The sequence below is a fragment of the Panthera uncia genome, chromosome B4, assembly GCF_023721935.1.
Source record: "Panthera uncia isolate 11264 chromosome B4, Puncia_PCG_1.0, whole genome shotgun sequence".
NCBI classification, from domain to species: domain Eukaryota; kingdom Metazoa; phylum Chordata; class Mammalia; order Carnivora; family Felidae; genus Panthera; species Panthera uncia.
Window position 1 is genome coordinate 60,443,606 of NC_064809.1, and position 15,068 is coordinate 60,458,673.

Here is a 15,068-nt window from a genome sequence, read left to right on the forward strand (position 1 = left end):
AATACCTTAGTAAATTATGAGAAAAAATCAATCTTATCAATAGCCTAATCTCCAGAAACCCATAGATCCAGTTTCCTAGAGCCCTAACATCACCCTCCCCTCCAAAGTGATGTTGGGAACAAAGGCAAGAATGAAATGGTAAATAAAATTAAATTTCTTTATAACCTGCAGCCCAGTGACAAATACTTGAAACAGAATAAAACCTTCCTCCAGGAACTCCCCACTGTCTTAGTGTTAATGACTTACTAGAAGAAAAATAACTTTAGCTCTAACTCCATAGTGTATAGCCTCTCACTCCTCACAACCCCAGTGCTGCCATTTCTGCCCATGGGCCCTGTCCCATGCTTTAATAAAATCACCTTTTTGCACCAGGACATCTCAAGAATTCTTTCTTGGCCATTGGCTCCTGATCCCCATCACTCCAAAACCACATCAGTCTACTTGATATTCAAAGGGTGATGCCTGGACCAGAAGCATGAGCTTCACTGGGCACTTGTTAGAAATGCAGAATCTTGGGCGCCCGGGTGGCTCAGTCAGTTGAGCATTCTACTCTTGATTTCAGCTCAGGTCCTGATCCCAGGGTTGTGGGCCCACATCAGAGCATGAAGCCAGCTTGAGATTCTCTCTCTCTCTCTGTCTCTCCCTCTCTCCCTCTCCGTCTTTCCCTCTGCCCCTCCGCTCTCTAAAAAAAGAAAGAAAGAAAGAAAGAAAGAAAGAAAGAAAGAAAGAAAGAAAGGCTCCACCTTAGACCTATGGGCTCAGAAACTACATTTTTTTTTTTTTGAGAAGCACAGTCCTACAGCCATCCGTAAAAGGAGAAAGAGGGGCACAATATAATGACACAGAAGGGAGACGTGTGATTGGGGAGACTATCCGGTGAACGCTGAAGAACATTTGCCTAACCCTATTTTCAGCCTGTCTCGAGAATAAAGTAGGACAGCAATTAACACATTGCTCTTTGTTGTTTTTAAGGCAAGTGTGAATATGTCATTATCATCCTAAAAGTTCAATCTGAAATTCCAATAGTGCCTCCAGCAGACAATGGTGTTTCACACACACAATTGTAAAAATCACCCAGGGAGGCTTTCCTCAAGCAATATAACTGGGTCTCACATCATGGCACCCAGTCCAATCAATGTTGTTTTTCTAAGAATAAAATAAACATTTAATTAAACATAAGCATAAGCATAAACACACATCTGCTCTCTAGTTGCTAACTGAAGCAATAATACATGATTTCGTGTAAAATGAAAAGAAATGACATTGGTATCTCTTTCAGTAAATAGTTTTCAATTGCTGTTTAAGCTAACTGCTTTATTTCCATAGAAACAAAACTTACCACAAGCCTTTCCTTAAAGTCAAAATAGCCTTCCAGAACTCCATGGCTTCAGCAGCACTTTGAAGCTCGAGGGCTGTCTGGCAGAACCTCTCTTCTTCTTGCTAGTGATACCATTCAGTTTACACTCTTCTGTGCTCCAGATACCCCCACGGCTCCCTTGTGCTCCACTGGGGCTTTGCTAGTTGGAGAGTAAGCTTTCACATACCAGCCCCTATCATAAAAGCCCCCTCTCCACCTTCGCCTATTCTGCAGGCAGCTAGTTCCTCTGACGAAACCAGACATTCCAGCTTTCTTTTTCTCCCTCCAAGACTCCAAGCTCACCTTGAGATTTTCCTCAGAATTGATTTCTGCATTTCCCTTGCTTTTCCAGAGACTTCAGAAATTGGCTTTTAATTAAAGGAGATGGATCATTTTCCCCTCATGAACATTTTTAAAATAGGTTTTTATATCAACCTACAGACTAGTTTCTCTACATGATGATACAAACCATGCTTGCTTGAAGTAGTCTCCATTGGCACTGCATATTGAAATGGCAAATTATAGGGAAATGTTTTTGTGTGCGTTTTGCTTTATTTCAACATAATTATTTGCTCGTAAAATACATGAGAGGGAGAAAAATTTCATGAGCATATTTTCAAGATCAGAGAGCTCAGCAGCAAGATTGGGATCATCTGGCCTAAAGATAAAATTTCTTATCCCTACAGAGGTTAATAATATGTGCCTTGGGGGCACCTGGGTGGCTCAGTCCATTGAGCATCTGACTTCAGCTCAGGTCTTACAGTTCTTGGGTCAGGCACCATGTTGGGCAGTACAGAACCTGCTTCAGATTCTCTGTCTCCCTCTCTCTCTGCCCCTCCTCTGCTTGTTTTCTCTTTCTCTCCCTCTTTCTCTCTTTCTCTCTCATAAATAAATAAACATTAAATAATTAAAAAAAAAAAAAAAGAATATGTGCCCTGGAGTTTATGTCATGGTTCAAAGCCTGACTTTGCCAAACTATGTTGGCAAATTGGGCAAATTACTTACATGTGTCTTGGTTTCCCCATGAGGACAATAAAAGAACCAAGTTATTAGTGTCATTGTGAAGGCTGAGTTAATACGCATGAAACACCCCGAATACCTAGCATATAGCAAGCACCACATAAATAATTACTATTATTAGGTGCAGACTACCAGGGGGAAAGAATGAAGCAATTCTCCCAATATGTTCAGTGCTATACTTGAATTCACCATAATTCTAGGCTTTCCATAATGTAATTTCTTACTTTTTTAAAATTATCTGGCAGCCTTGCCCTCAAGAAGTTTGAAGCATTTCATGTTATCCCCCTACCAATTATCAAGGTAATATATGCATACATCCTTTCTGGAATATGGCAAACCTGAGGAACAAATACTATAGCTCACTTAATTATAGAAAAAAAATGAAGGCCAGCCCCTGCCCATCTCTTTTGATGCCCAGCCAAATATTCTTTCAATTAAAAGACAGAACTTTAAAGCTAGTTCAAATCTGTTTTGACATTGGAAGGGTGGAGAACTTCTGGTTTCTAGCTTTTCTATTATTTGAACTTGCCTACCAATAAATAGTCCCACTGCTGGAAATCCCCTAAAAGGCTAAAAGAGAGATGACAGAGGCCTGCATGTGACTCAGAGGGCCTTGAGCTAAGCCCATCCTGCACGACAGAAATCGGAAACATGCCCAGCCTCGTATTTCCCTACTTACCCACATAAAGGGGGCCAGGTCTTAGGTAACTGGGTGCATAGTATATGGCTGAAAACAGGAATATTTAAGAAACAGAAGAGGACCTACATCATCTTCTAAAAAAGCAAACAGGATGAGAGAAAAAGGAGAAATGTCTTTACTCTCTCTGGGAATTCTTGGTTTACTGGAAAAACTGAACTGCTCGGAGGCCGCGTTGCTTTGGGTCCCTTATTCCCTTTCCAAGGCAATTGTTCTGTGCAGTGTGATCCACGTGCCCCAGAGTCAACCTTAACAAGTAGGCGATTCCCAGGAAAGGTTTTCGCCCCCCACTCCTTGCAAACCCTCCAGATTGTGGTGCTTCTGTGAACTGCATTCAAACTTCTGCCTTCAGTGAATGGAGCTGGAAATCTTTTGAGAACATGTTCCCTGGAGGGTGATTCTGAGACTCCTTGCTTCTGGTGTCAGCCAAGACCAGAGAAACAAAGCAGGAGCTGCATTGGAGAAGGAAAGAGACTGACGTATAGTTGGGGAACTGTCTCCATTCCTAGCAATTGGTCCAGTTAACATCGGGAGTAGAGGCTTCAGTTGGTTCTCATTTAATCTGAGTCTGTTTTATTGCAATATCCTGCACAAGCAATGGTGCTTTGTAATCAGACCCCCCAAAGCACAGCCAATTGTTCTTCCTTATGCTTTGCTCAGAGCTGAAATACTCCGGCAGGGAGGTGAGGCATGTGCCCCAGTCGGGGTTTGGACAACCTGTGCTTTGGTTCCGGGTTGCAGCATGCCCCATGTGCTTCATGCTTCCTCGCCTATGCAAACACCACCACAGTCTGGGAAATGGGTGTCTGCCTGGCTGTGAGTCTGCTGTTGCCATCCCGGGTGGGCCAGCACTGTAGGTTTGGACTCACTCAAACACCTCAGAGCACTTCTCAACTGTTTTGGGTTCGGTGAAACCCTAAAGTGTGTTTGGCCTGCTCATTCCCCTCCTTTTCTCAAACCCCTGCGTGCTTCGAGGGAAATTTAATCCATATGTTTCTGATACATTTACACTTAACTCATCAAAATATTGTTTTGTGAAAACCACTGGATGTCCAGGGCACTTTAGGAGTGCTTTCAATGGAACTTTTGAAAGCTTTTTTTTCTTAGAAACAGGAAGTCACATTTGTGCCAAGAGTGAAAAGAACTCGAACCTCAAAAAAAAAAAAAAAATGGAATTCTATCTGGAGTTCCAAATCCACAGGTTTCCAGGGGGTTCTAAACTTGGCAAACCATGGCCTGGTTTGCGAGCCGAGGGCCTATAAACAGAACCTAGCTAGCATTAGGTTCCACATTCTACCCGTTGAGCACACCCACTTCCCTGCTACAGTATGTGAAATATAAAATGTTCTCGGGAAGGGGACCATGGTGACAGTGCTCCACAGAAAAGAAACCCTTAAGTGTTTTGGTAGGACCAGCAAAACCAGTGCAGGAAGATCTGAGCTGCATCCGTGCCTTGGGGTGAATTTGATTGTTGCAAGTGCTGGGTAAATTATAGGTTCCCCTGTCTGCCTAAATCCTTGCTTTTTAAAAATAGAAAGTGAGAGATTTGGGCCAAAGGTGCTTTGTTGCTGCAGAGCCCAAAATGAAAACCAGGGCCAGGAGCTTCAGTTGTAAAACCAGGAGTTTATAGCTGCAGGAGAGAACAAGGCTTTCCCCTCCCAGGGTTATAATTACTATTACTTTGCATCAAGGTTTTGCCAAGGGGACAGCTCGCGGGCTCTGCCCTCTCACCCTGCCTGCTAAGGGTTTCATTTTCCTGCCCAGGGTCTCAAACTGAAGCCCATTAGAGACAAGGTTAGTCATCTGGTTTCTCCCAAAATTCATCAGTCTTCTGCCAGCTTTGTACTTTAAGAATCTCATAAAAGCTATCTCACTATTACTGTCCTGACATGATTCTCTACAACCACTCCAAATTAAATACTTTTCATCACAGTGAAACACAACTACATTTTTTTGCTCAGATCTGGGACAGATCTAGCTATTTTCCTCTAAGACCCAAGGTGAAGGAGAGCTTATATCCCATGTTTGCACCCCTCTTCTTGCAGACTGGCTTCCCAACCCAATGCCTCAATAAAGAAGCTTCATGGCAATCTGCCTTCATCCGGAGCCACCTGAGAGTGACCAGAGAGGCCTCAAAAGTTCCTATGAGCTCATTCCACTGAACTTTCCTATAGTTTAATGGACTGGATGCTTGTGTCCCCCCAAAATCCATAGGTTGAAACTCTAATCCCAAGGTGATGGTTTTTGGAGATGGGAACTTTGGGAGGCCATTAGGTCGTTGAGGGTGGAGCCTTCACAACTGGTATTAGTGCCTTTATAAAAGGGACCCAGAGAGATCCCTCACTCTCTTTCCACCATGTGAGGATGTACTGAGAAGTCAGCAGTCTGCAACCAGAAGGAGGGATCTCTCCAGCACCTGCCCATGACTATGCTGGCACTCTGATCTCGGACTTCCAGCCTCCAGAAATGGCAGAAATTTATTCTTACAGTGTAGAAGCTGCCAGCACTTCGTTATAGCGGCGTGAACCAAGACACATGGCATGAGAGGCAGGTCTTCCCCAAGCAGCAGAGTACTATCCTCTATCTTTATGATACAGCTGCCAGCCCCTTCTGACAGGAAGCAACTTCTTCTTTGTTGTGTCTCGTCCCCACCCCATGAGTGCATTCAGATATATATGCATTGTCCACAGATGCTTTGCCACCCATCAAAAACTGTAACATTCCACATGTGTCTCCCTCATTCAGAGCATGGCCAGAGGAGCTCTTTGTCAATATCATTCCCCGTGTCTCCTTCTCCAAAATTTGGACACTTTAATGACTCTGGCACCACGTGCATGCACTGAGTTCTCATTTAGGGATGTGCATGTACTAAACTACACACACACACACACACACACACACACACACATGGTGTGCCTACTTACATACAATATACATGCTATGACCACATCTGGACTGGGAAAGCAGCTGGCTAGATGGAGATGCTGGAGATGCTGGAGAAGGTCCTCAGTTTGCTTCAGTCTTGGCTTCATCCCCCATACACAGGGCCCCAGTGAGTGCACATGGAGAGGAAAGGCCCCGTCTAGGACTCCAGGCACCTTCCTGTTTGCTTGGCTGCATTTGCACAATCTCTCTAAAAAATCAACTGTCTCCCCTTTCAGCCTCCCCCGGGGGAAGGTTCTGGCAGTCCATGGAAGTACTGTGTACAAGGTCTGTGAAATGAAAAAATTCCCAGGAAAACAGTTTTGGCCCAAGCCACTTTCTGTTAACCTTGGGTATGCACTTTTGATTTGAAAGCAGGAAAAAAGAAATGCCATATTGTTTCCTCTCAACTTCTCTTACCTTGCTTGGCATGCCATTTGCCAGTCCAGACCACCTATCAAGCAGACCTGCCTTGGAAGAAAAGGCTCTCTGATGACAAGAAAATCCAGAAATTTGTGAAGCAAGAATGCCCTCTAATGGAAATGCAAAGGACACCATATAATTCACAAACTTATTTATCTTACCTGGTGCCTATTTTTAATCGAACTGGCAATAGCACTGCTCCAGACTTTAGATCTTGGGCTCACAGTAACATTTATTTGCACATGATTCTAAAAGAATGAATACTTCAAATGATCATAATAATGTCTATCTCTAAACCCTGGGATCTCATACACAATGTTTTGAGAAGCTCTTTGGTTTTATTCTGGTCTTCTATGCCATTCCAGCCTCTGTATCCAGCAAACTATCCAGACATGCTATGGTAAAGTAGTGCCAAAAAACCAACAAAAACTATTCTACAAGTGTCTAAGTGTGTATAGGTTTTGTATAAAGATAGCTCCTCTTAACAATTTCACTTATATTTCCATTTAAAACTGTTTCCCTTACTCCGCATCCATGATGGTTGAGAAGTGTACATCCATGCTTAGTTTCTTCAAGTTCAAGATGGAGTACCCAATTCTTTCAGACTCATATCCATCTGGTAAATGTCTATTTTCTTTAATAAAGGCATATGTTTGCCATTGAGACAATATCACTTGGCCCAGAGCACCTCAAAGGCCCTCTTGGTCATACAGTGTTGGAGGATATGAGTCTAAACATAGCTGTGTCAGGCAGCATAGGAAGGTTTTGTTCAGACTTGCTGACTGCACTTACTGAGAAAAACCCACATAGGCATTTCCCAGAAAGACTGATGATTAGCTCAAATTGAACCTAGGATAAGGCTAAATCCTTCTGGGTATTACATATCTATTTCCTCTCTTAGCCAATTAAATAATTAATACTAAGCGGTGCAAGGGCAGTATTCTTGGCACTTAGCAGCCCATGTCTTAAAGGACTTCCTATCTAGAGTTATTTAGCCATGATGATGGCTCAGGCAGTAGACAGGATCTAGCCAAGGTAGGACTTACTCTACATACCACCCAATCAGAATCCCAGAATCCAGGCCATGGGTGGAAATGCTGACCATGGACTTCTGAGGATGGAGTTTTCTGAGATAAAAGCTGCAGAGATCAGTGTTGGCAATTTAATGTCATCAGAATCAAACCACATAGACACTGCTGCCTTCCCCCAGTAGGGCAGAAAATTGCTGTGAGGCTTATGGGTTGGTGGGTATTCACTTGACTTCTGACTGGACTAGTCAAACCTGAGCCAGTAGGAGTGTCTGCTCTACTCTCAGGTTTTGATTACTGGTCTGGTCTCTAACTTTTGTGATTCAGAACATCAAACAGCTTGGGTAGGGGGCTTCTTTGGAAAGATTACTATCTAATCTTTCCTGTAAAGATAGATCTCTTGCCAAAAGTCTTAGGCATCTAAAGCCATTGCTGGAGGAGGTAAGGATGAAGACTACAGTATCAGTGGGACCTAGTTACTTAACATTAGTGCACATGAGCAGAAAACATGAACTAAGCCACTGCCATTAGTACACATGAACTAAGCCACTGCCATTACCATAACCACATCTTGGCTGACCTGAGGCAATTGCTTGCCTGCCATATGCTTCGGTCCTTCCAGCTCTAAAATGAAAACAATGACTTCAACTCATGGGTGTACCAAATGGTTAAGGAGACCAATTGCCTCCAAATGAGTAGACAATTTGCATTTTGTTGGTCAACTTAGAGAGCTTTGGTCTTGAAACATAATAATGAACATGATATTCCATCATTCTCAATTCTGCTGTTGTTGATTTACACAATAGGGAGGCACATAACTAACTAGTTCTTGTGTCTACCTAAGTCTCTCGTGAAGGACATTACCCTCTCCTGATTTCTTCTGTTGAAAATCACTCAAGTTGGAGTGATTTGCTTTTGAATGAAATAATTCTTGTTTAAACACTGGCAGTGTTTTTCACTGAGAAGACCCTATTTCAAGTTCCACTTTACTTTCCAAACACCTTTCTAGCAGGATAGGTCCTCTAAAATCATTATCCAAAAGTTGAAGTATCCATGAACAGCCAACACCACAGTCTGTCATTTGTTCTGGTGTATTTTAGAGGGCTCTGAGTCTTTGCTGAAAAATTTCATCTTGTTGTGATATGAAATTCTGCCATCAGAACACATTTCACTGAACTCAACATTACATTCTCTCTCTGTATTTTAAACTGTAAATGCACCAGGCAGGGTGATATATCAACCAGCAGGGTAAAGTTGTAGAGAGGAGAGAATGCATTTTGTTTGACAGCAAACTAGAACCTCCTTGGTCCCTTCTTATAGGCCTCCCCTTGCTTTAAGATAGCACAGGGGCAAAGGGCCTGGAGGCCCAGATGGAAAAATATCCTAAGGCTCCAGCAGTGAACAAATTACATCTTTGCCCTGGCTGAGGCCTTAGCCCCCAGGGCAGAATCCAACATGGAAGACAGTGAGAAGCTGGTCATCGACAAAGAAGGCATAACATAGATGCAGTGCTGTAGGTGAGGACTTCAGGTGATTGTTTGAATACAATGCAGGCTTGGGACTTAAGAAGCAAAATGTAGGTGGCCTGGCCTCAGAAGTACATAAAGAACCATGTGGCAAGATCCTTGGATGACCTCTGCCCAAAGTTAACTCAATATGGATCCAGCAAAATGTTATTCATCCCTCATTTTTAAGAGTGACATAGTCACTCACCGACTCCCAAAGGCCTGGAATTAATCAAACATTAGAGAGAACAACAAAAAATTGTGTTTAAGTAATACCTGGTGATGGTCTATAAAGCTTACAGTGGGGAGCCCTCCAGTGGCCATTGGAAAAATTGAACCTTGATCAGTTTGGGCATGAGAAAGTCTCTTAGAAAAGATTCAATCAACATCACAGACTTGCCTATTAATTATCCCCAGTCATGTAACAGCATCTAAGACTAAGCTGAAAGAGATCTCAGAAGAGGAAAGAGAGTCTTGCTATCCTGAGGATATGGGTCACAGCCAGGAAAGAAAGTTGACATTGATATTGGCTGCTGAAGTTTGTTCTGGTTCGTCCACTTGCAAAGTGCATAGCTTTGGGTTCTTTATGCCCCTCTCTGCTCCATCAGCTCCCTGCATTGTTTCTTTCCTGTGGCCCTGTTATGAAGATTCAGTGAAATCAGGACTCAACCACTAGCACACAGAAGGTATCCTAAGAATGCCAGTTCTGTCCACTTTCCCCAAGATTATAATTTCTGGTTGTACCACTAACGTTGGACCTTACAGAACATAACTGTTTTCTTAGTTGTCTACCTCTTTGATTAAGAGATGTCTTCTCAGCTAGCTTGATGACTGGATCTTCACACTTCGTTGAATCCACTAAGTGGTGTCTATCTGGTACGTGGTGAGCACCAGGTGAATGTTGGTTATGTTTATATATATAACAAATATTACCTCAGAATCTACTGCATAAGGTACTTTTATTTGGATTGACCTGCATCCCCAGCAAAAAGAGGCACTCTCTTGCTCTCTTTTTTCATTGACCTAAAAACAAAATCTCATTTAAGGAATTTTGGGCTAAGATAATGATTCTTTCCAAGGACCAGTGTGGACACTGAAGGATTAAAATTAACCTTCTGCTACAATGGATGAAATATTTCTATTCATCAAAAATCCCTTGCTTCAGAGACGAGAAGATGAAGATCCTCTGAGAATGCCAATAAAGAGGAATAGAGCATATAGAACCAGCTCTATAAAAGGTTGACAGAACAAGTAAAATTAGTAAAAAGATAAGAAAGAAAGAAGGATGGAACAGCAGGACAGATAAGCTCAAAGTTCTGAGCATTATTGCCCACTCTCTGCATATTAGTATATTATGCCATAGACCTTGAGCGTGACTCATTGGGTAAGTGTCAGGCCTGGCATAGAACTGAATAGGTTAGGGGCACCTGGGTGGCTCAGTCGGTTAAGTGTCTGATTTCAACTCATGTCCTGATCTCGCAGTTCTTGAGTTCAAGCCCCATGTCAGTCTCTGTGCTAACAGCTCAGAGCCTGGAGCCTGTTTTGGATTCTGTGTCTCCCTCTCTCTCTGCCCCTCCCCCATTTGCACTCAGTCTCTCTCTCTCTCATAAATAAATAAACATTAAAAATTTTTTAAAAAAGAACTGAATAGGTCAAAGTTCAGAAGGTGATATGATTAAAAAAAAAAAGAAGAAGGTACAATATGAATGAAAATGGCCATAAGTCTCTGGGGTCGAGCGTGTTTTCACATTATTATTTGTATGTGGCAGATTGTATTTTCTAAATATTGTCACAACAATATCTCCCATCTCATTTGTTCTTCTGCAATGTGACCTTGCTGTACCCATCAAGGGGTATAGTCTAATTACCCTTCCTTTGAATCTGGGTGACTTGTGGACACTTATAGTGATACATTATAACAGAAGTAACACAATAAACTTTCAAGGCCAGGTCACAGAAGACAATGCAGCTTCCATTTTGTTTGGTTAAACCTTGCACTTGGAACCCTAAACTTTCATATAAGAAAGCTGATTACGCTCCCAGCTCCACCCTGAAGAGGCCACATATTGGTGCTCTGGTCAACTGCCAGTCCTGTAAGAGTGAGCCATCTTGGACATCCAGCCCAACTGAGCTTTTTTAAGATGACAGAAGCCCCAACCAACATATACCTGCATAAGTGATTCCAAATAAGAGCTTACACAGATGAGCCCTGTCTAAATTCCTAACCCACAAGTCATGAGCACAGTAAAATCATTGTTTTAAACTGCTAAGTTCTGGGATATTTTGTTATGCAGCAACAGTATCCAGAACAATATGTGAAGTGGGTGGTTGATCATTCCCATTTTAAAAATGAGAATGGCTTCAGATCATTAACATGCACTAAGTACTGGGAATTGGTACAAAGAGACTTAAGATGTAAGCCCTGTATTAATGACCTCTCAGACTACTAGAGAAGATGACTTGTAACGAATATGGTATGTGGAGTCATGAATAATATGATCAAAGCACTACAGAGATGAGGAGAACAAGATTGTTTTAATTCGTATGATCAGAGAAGGATTCTTACAGGTGGTGACATTTGAGCTTGACTTTGAATGATATGATAGACCTCTTTTGAAGAAGAAATAATATAAACCAAGATCTAGAGATTGGGAGTAGGAAGTGTTTTTGTGATAGTGAAGTCTTCAAGCAACTGAACATTAGCCCTTTGACTTCCCACTCCCTTTCTGATTATTGTTTACTAATATCTAAAGTTAAGTTGCCTATCAGGAAACCATCTGAACAATTTATTTCACCAGGAACAGCAGCAAGACTTTAAAAATGCCCAGAACTACCAAGAGACACTCCTTACAACATCTCTAAAGTGAGATTTTTAGGGTTTTAAAAAGAAATTGTGTGTGATATGTTAGAAAAAGTCTTTGCAGTTGTCCTTGGAACATTCAAAAGAGACCTAAAAAATTCCCATTGCTCTACTCTGTTCAGTATTTTATACGCTAAGTGTTTATTTAAAAAGTAGCATAAGTCAACCTCGAACCAATGGCAAATATTCCTTATATCCCAAGACTTGATATCTGAGATATTCCAACTGTTTGTTGTTGTTTTAAGACCATGGTTTTAGGCGGCGGCGGAGCTGCAGGCCGGGAGCCGGCGCGGGTCTCTTGGTAAGTGAAGAGCCGCGCATGGCTGAGCCCGCCACCCGCCGTGGAGCCATGGAGATGGGCGCCGAGATTAGCCACAAGATCCGGAGTGCCATTAAGGGGAAATTGCAAGAATTAGGAGTTTATGTTAGCTTCACGGTGTATTAGATAAACTTCGTTCTGTTACAACTGATCCCTCCAGTCTCAAGTCTTCTGATACCAACATCTTTGATAATAACGTGTCTTCAAACAAGAGCAGTTTCGGTCGGGGAGACAAGAGAAGACCTGAAGCTGCAGTGCCACCCCTCGCAGTTGCTAGCACAAGACCTGAGAAAAGAGATTCCAGGGTTTCTACTAGTTCACAGGAGCAGAAAACCACTAATGTTAGACAGAGTTATGATGATGGAGCTGCAACCCGTTTAATGTCAACTGTGAAGCCTCTGAGGGAGCCAGCACCCTCTGAAAATGTGATTGATATTAAGCCAGAACCAGATGATCTCAATTTTGTGCAGGAGAATCCCTTATCTCAGAAAAAACCGACAGTGACACTTATGTATGGTTCTTCTCGCCCTTCTATTGAAATTGATCCACCACCTGCAAGTGGAAATGCAAATAGTGGTGCTCATTTAAACAGGTTGCAATTTCAGCAGCAACAAAACAGTATTCATGCTGCCAAGCAACCTGATATACAGAACAGCCGGGTATATGAAACACTTCCTGTTTGTGTGAACAGGAAGTGATTAACAGCTTAGAAGAGACTTCTAGTCCCTTCTTCAGAAACAACTCAGAAAAAATGAGTATTGAGGAAGAAAACTTTTGGAGGAGAAAGTTGCCTGTGGTAAGTTCAGTTGTTAAAGTAAAAACATTCAATCATGATGGAGAAGAGGAGGAGGAAGATGATGATTGTGGGTCTCATACAGGAAGCATCTCCAGCAGTGTGTCAGTGCCAGCAAAGCCTGAAAGGAGACCTTCACTTCCACCTTCTAAACAAGCTAACAAGAATCTAATTTTGGAGGCTATATCTGAAGCTCAAGAATCTGTAACAAAAACAACTAACTATCCTACAGTCTCACAGAAACAGACACTTCCAGTTGCTCCCAGAACTCAAACTTCTCAAGAAGAATTGCTGGCAGAAATGGTCCAGGTGCAAAGCAGGACCCCCAGGATAAGTCCTCCCATTAAAGAAGAGGAAACAAAAGGAGATAATATAGAAAAAAGTCAAGGAGCTCCACAGAGGCAGTTGTTATCCCGACTACAAGTCGACCCAGTAATGGCAGAAACTCTGCAGAGCAGTCAAGATTACTATGACATGGAATCCATGGTCCATGCAGACACAAGATCATTTATTCTGAAGAAGCCAAAGCTGTCTGAGGAAATAGTAGTGGCACCAAACCAGGAGTCGGGGATGAAGACTGCGGATACCCTTCGGGTACTTTCAGGACACCTTATGCAGACATGAGATCTTGTACAACTAGATAAACCTGCAAGTCCCAAGCTTATAGTGATGCTGGATGGTGTCCCCAGCCCCCCAGGATACATGTCAGATCAAGAGGAGGACATGTGCTTTGAAGGAATGAAACCTGTAAACCAAACTGCAGCCTCAAGCAAGGGACTCAAAGGTCTCCTCCACCCACAGCAGTTGCAGTTGATGAGCAGGCAGCTTGATGACCCAAATGGTAGCTTTGCAAATGCTGAGATGAGTGAACTGAGTGTGGCCCAGAAACCAGAAAAACTTCTGGAGCGTTGCAAGTATTGGCCTGCCTGTAAAAATGGGAATGAGTGTGCTTACCATCATCCTGTTTCACCTTGCAAAGCCTTCCCCAATTGTAAATTTGCTGAGAAGTGTTTGTTTATCCAAATTGTAAATATGATACAAAATGTACTAAACCAGATTGTCCCTTCACTCATGTGAGTAGAAGAATTCCAGTACTGCCTCTAAAACCAGTTACAACACCAGCACCACCTCTCGTAGTCAGCTGTGCCGTTATTTCCCTGCTTGTAAGAAAATGGAATGTCCCTTCTATCATCCAAAACACTGAAGATTTAACACTCAGTGTCCCAGACCTGACTGCGCATTTTATCATCCCACCATCACTGTACCGCCGCGACATGCCTTGAAATGGATTCGACCTCAAACCAGTGAATGACACGCAGTGCTACTTGGGAGAAGATTGTGGAGTTTGAAAGTTTCCATCTACTGATGAAAGATACTCAGCAGAACTTGTCAAACCTTTGAAACTTGGAATATATATTGCTTTCATAATATGAAGTTTATTGCCTATCTGAAGTGTCTAATTTTTCTAGTTTGTAAGTTTATTAAGTGGTTTTAACATTGGGTGTTTTTTGTTGTTTGTTTTGACTGAAAAGACAGTTTAAAGGAAAAGCTAAATTCCATTAAAACATTTGAGGCTTGTTTGAAAAAAAAAAAAAAAAAAAAAAAAAAAAGACCATGGTTTTAAAACTCAAGCCAATCTTTATTACGTATGTGACCTTTTAACTTTGAAAAATAAGTAATTCCTTCTCTTCCCTTTTTCCTCTGCCACCCTTGAAAATACCCCCTTTACTACTTATGAACTTACAGCCATATCCTAGATGTAAGGGTTTTATTTTTAGTATTGAAGGAAACATTATAAAATAAAACTGGAAAATGCATGAGAAATAAGCAAAGGCCATTAGTTTTAGTTTTTTAAAAACTATTTAAATGTCATGGCCTTTAATGCCTATATTATAACGAAAATTGTTTTTTTATGCAGTGACAGCAATTTGGGGAAAAAACACATTTGGGAAGAAAAAAATCTAAACAAAGCTAATATGTCTCAGAACACAGTGACTAAGAGGCAAGGGTATCTGAGGGTCCATCAGCTAGAGCTGTTCCAGTTTGGCAGCTACTAGCGACATATAATTATTTACATTTCAATAATTAAAGATAATTAAAGATAAATAAAATAAACAATTCAGTTCCTCTGTTACACTAGTTTC

At 41.9% G+C, this 15,068-nt stretch overlaps 1 pseudogene; it reads left to right on the plus strand.

Moving 5' to 3' along the window:
- The first annotated feature begins 12,128 nt into the window (after window positions 1–12,128).
- Window positions 12,129–14,370, plus strand: LOC125918918 (zinc finger CCCH domain-containing protein 14-like; annotated as a pseudogene).
- The last annotated feature ends 698 nt before the right edge of the window (window positions 14,371–15,068 follow it).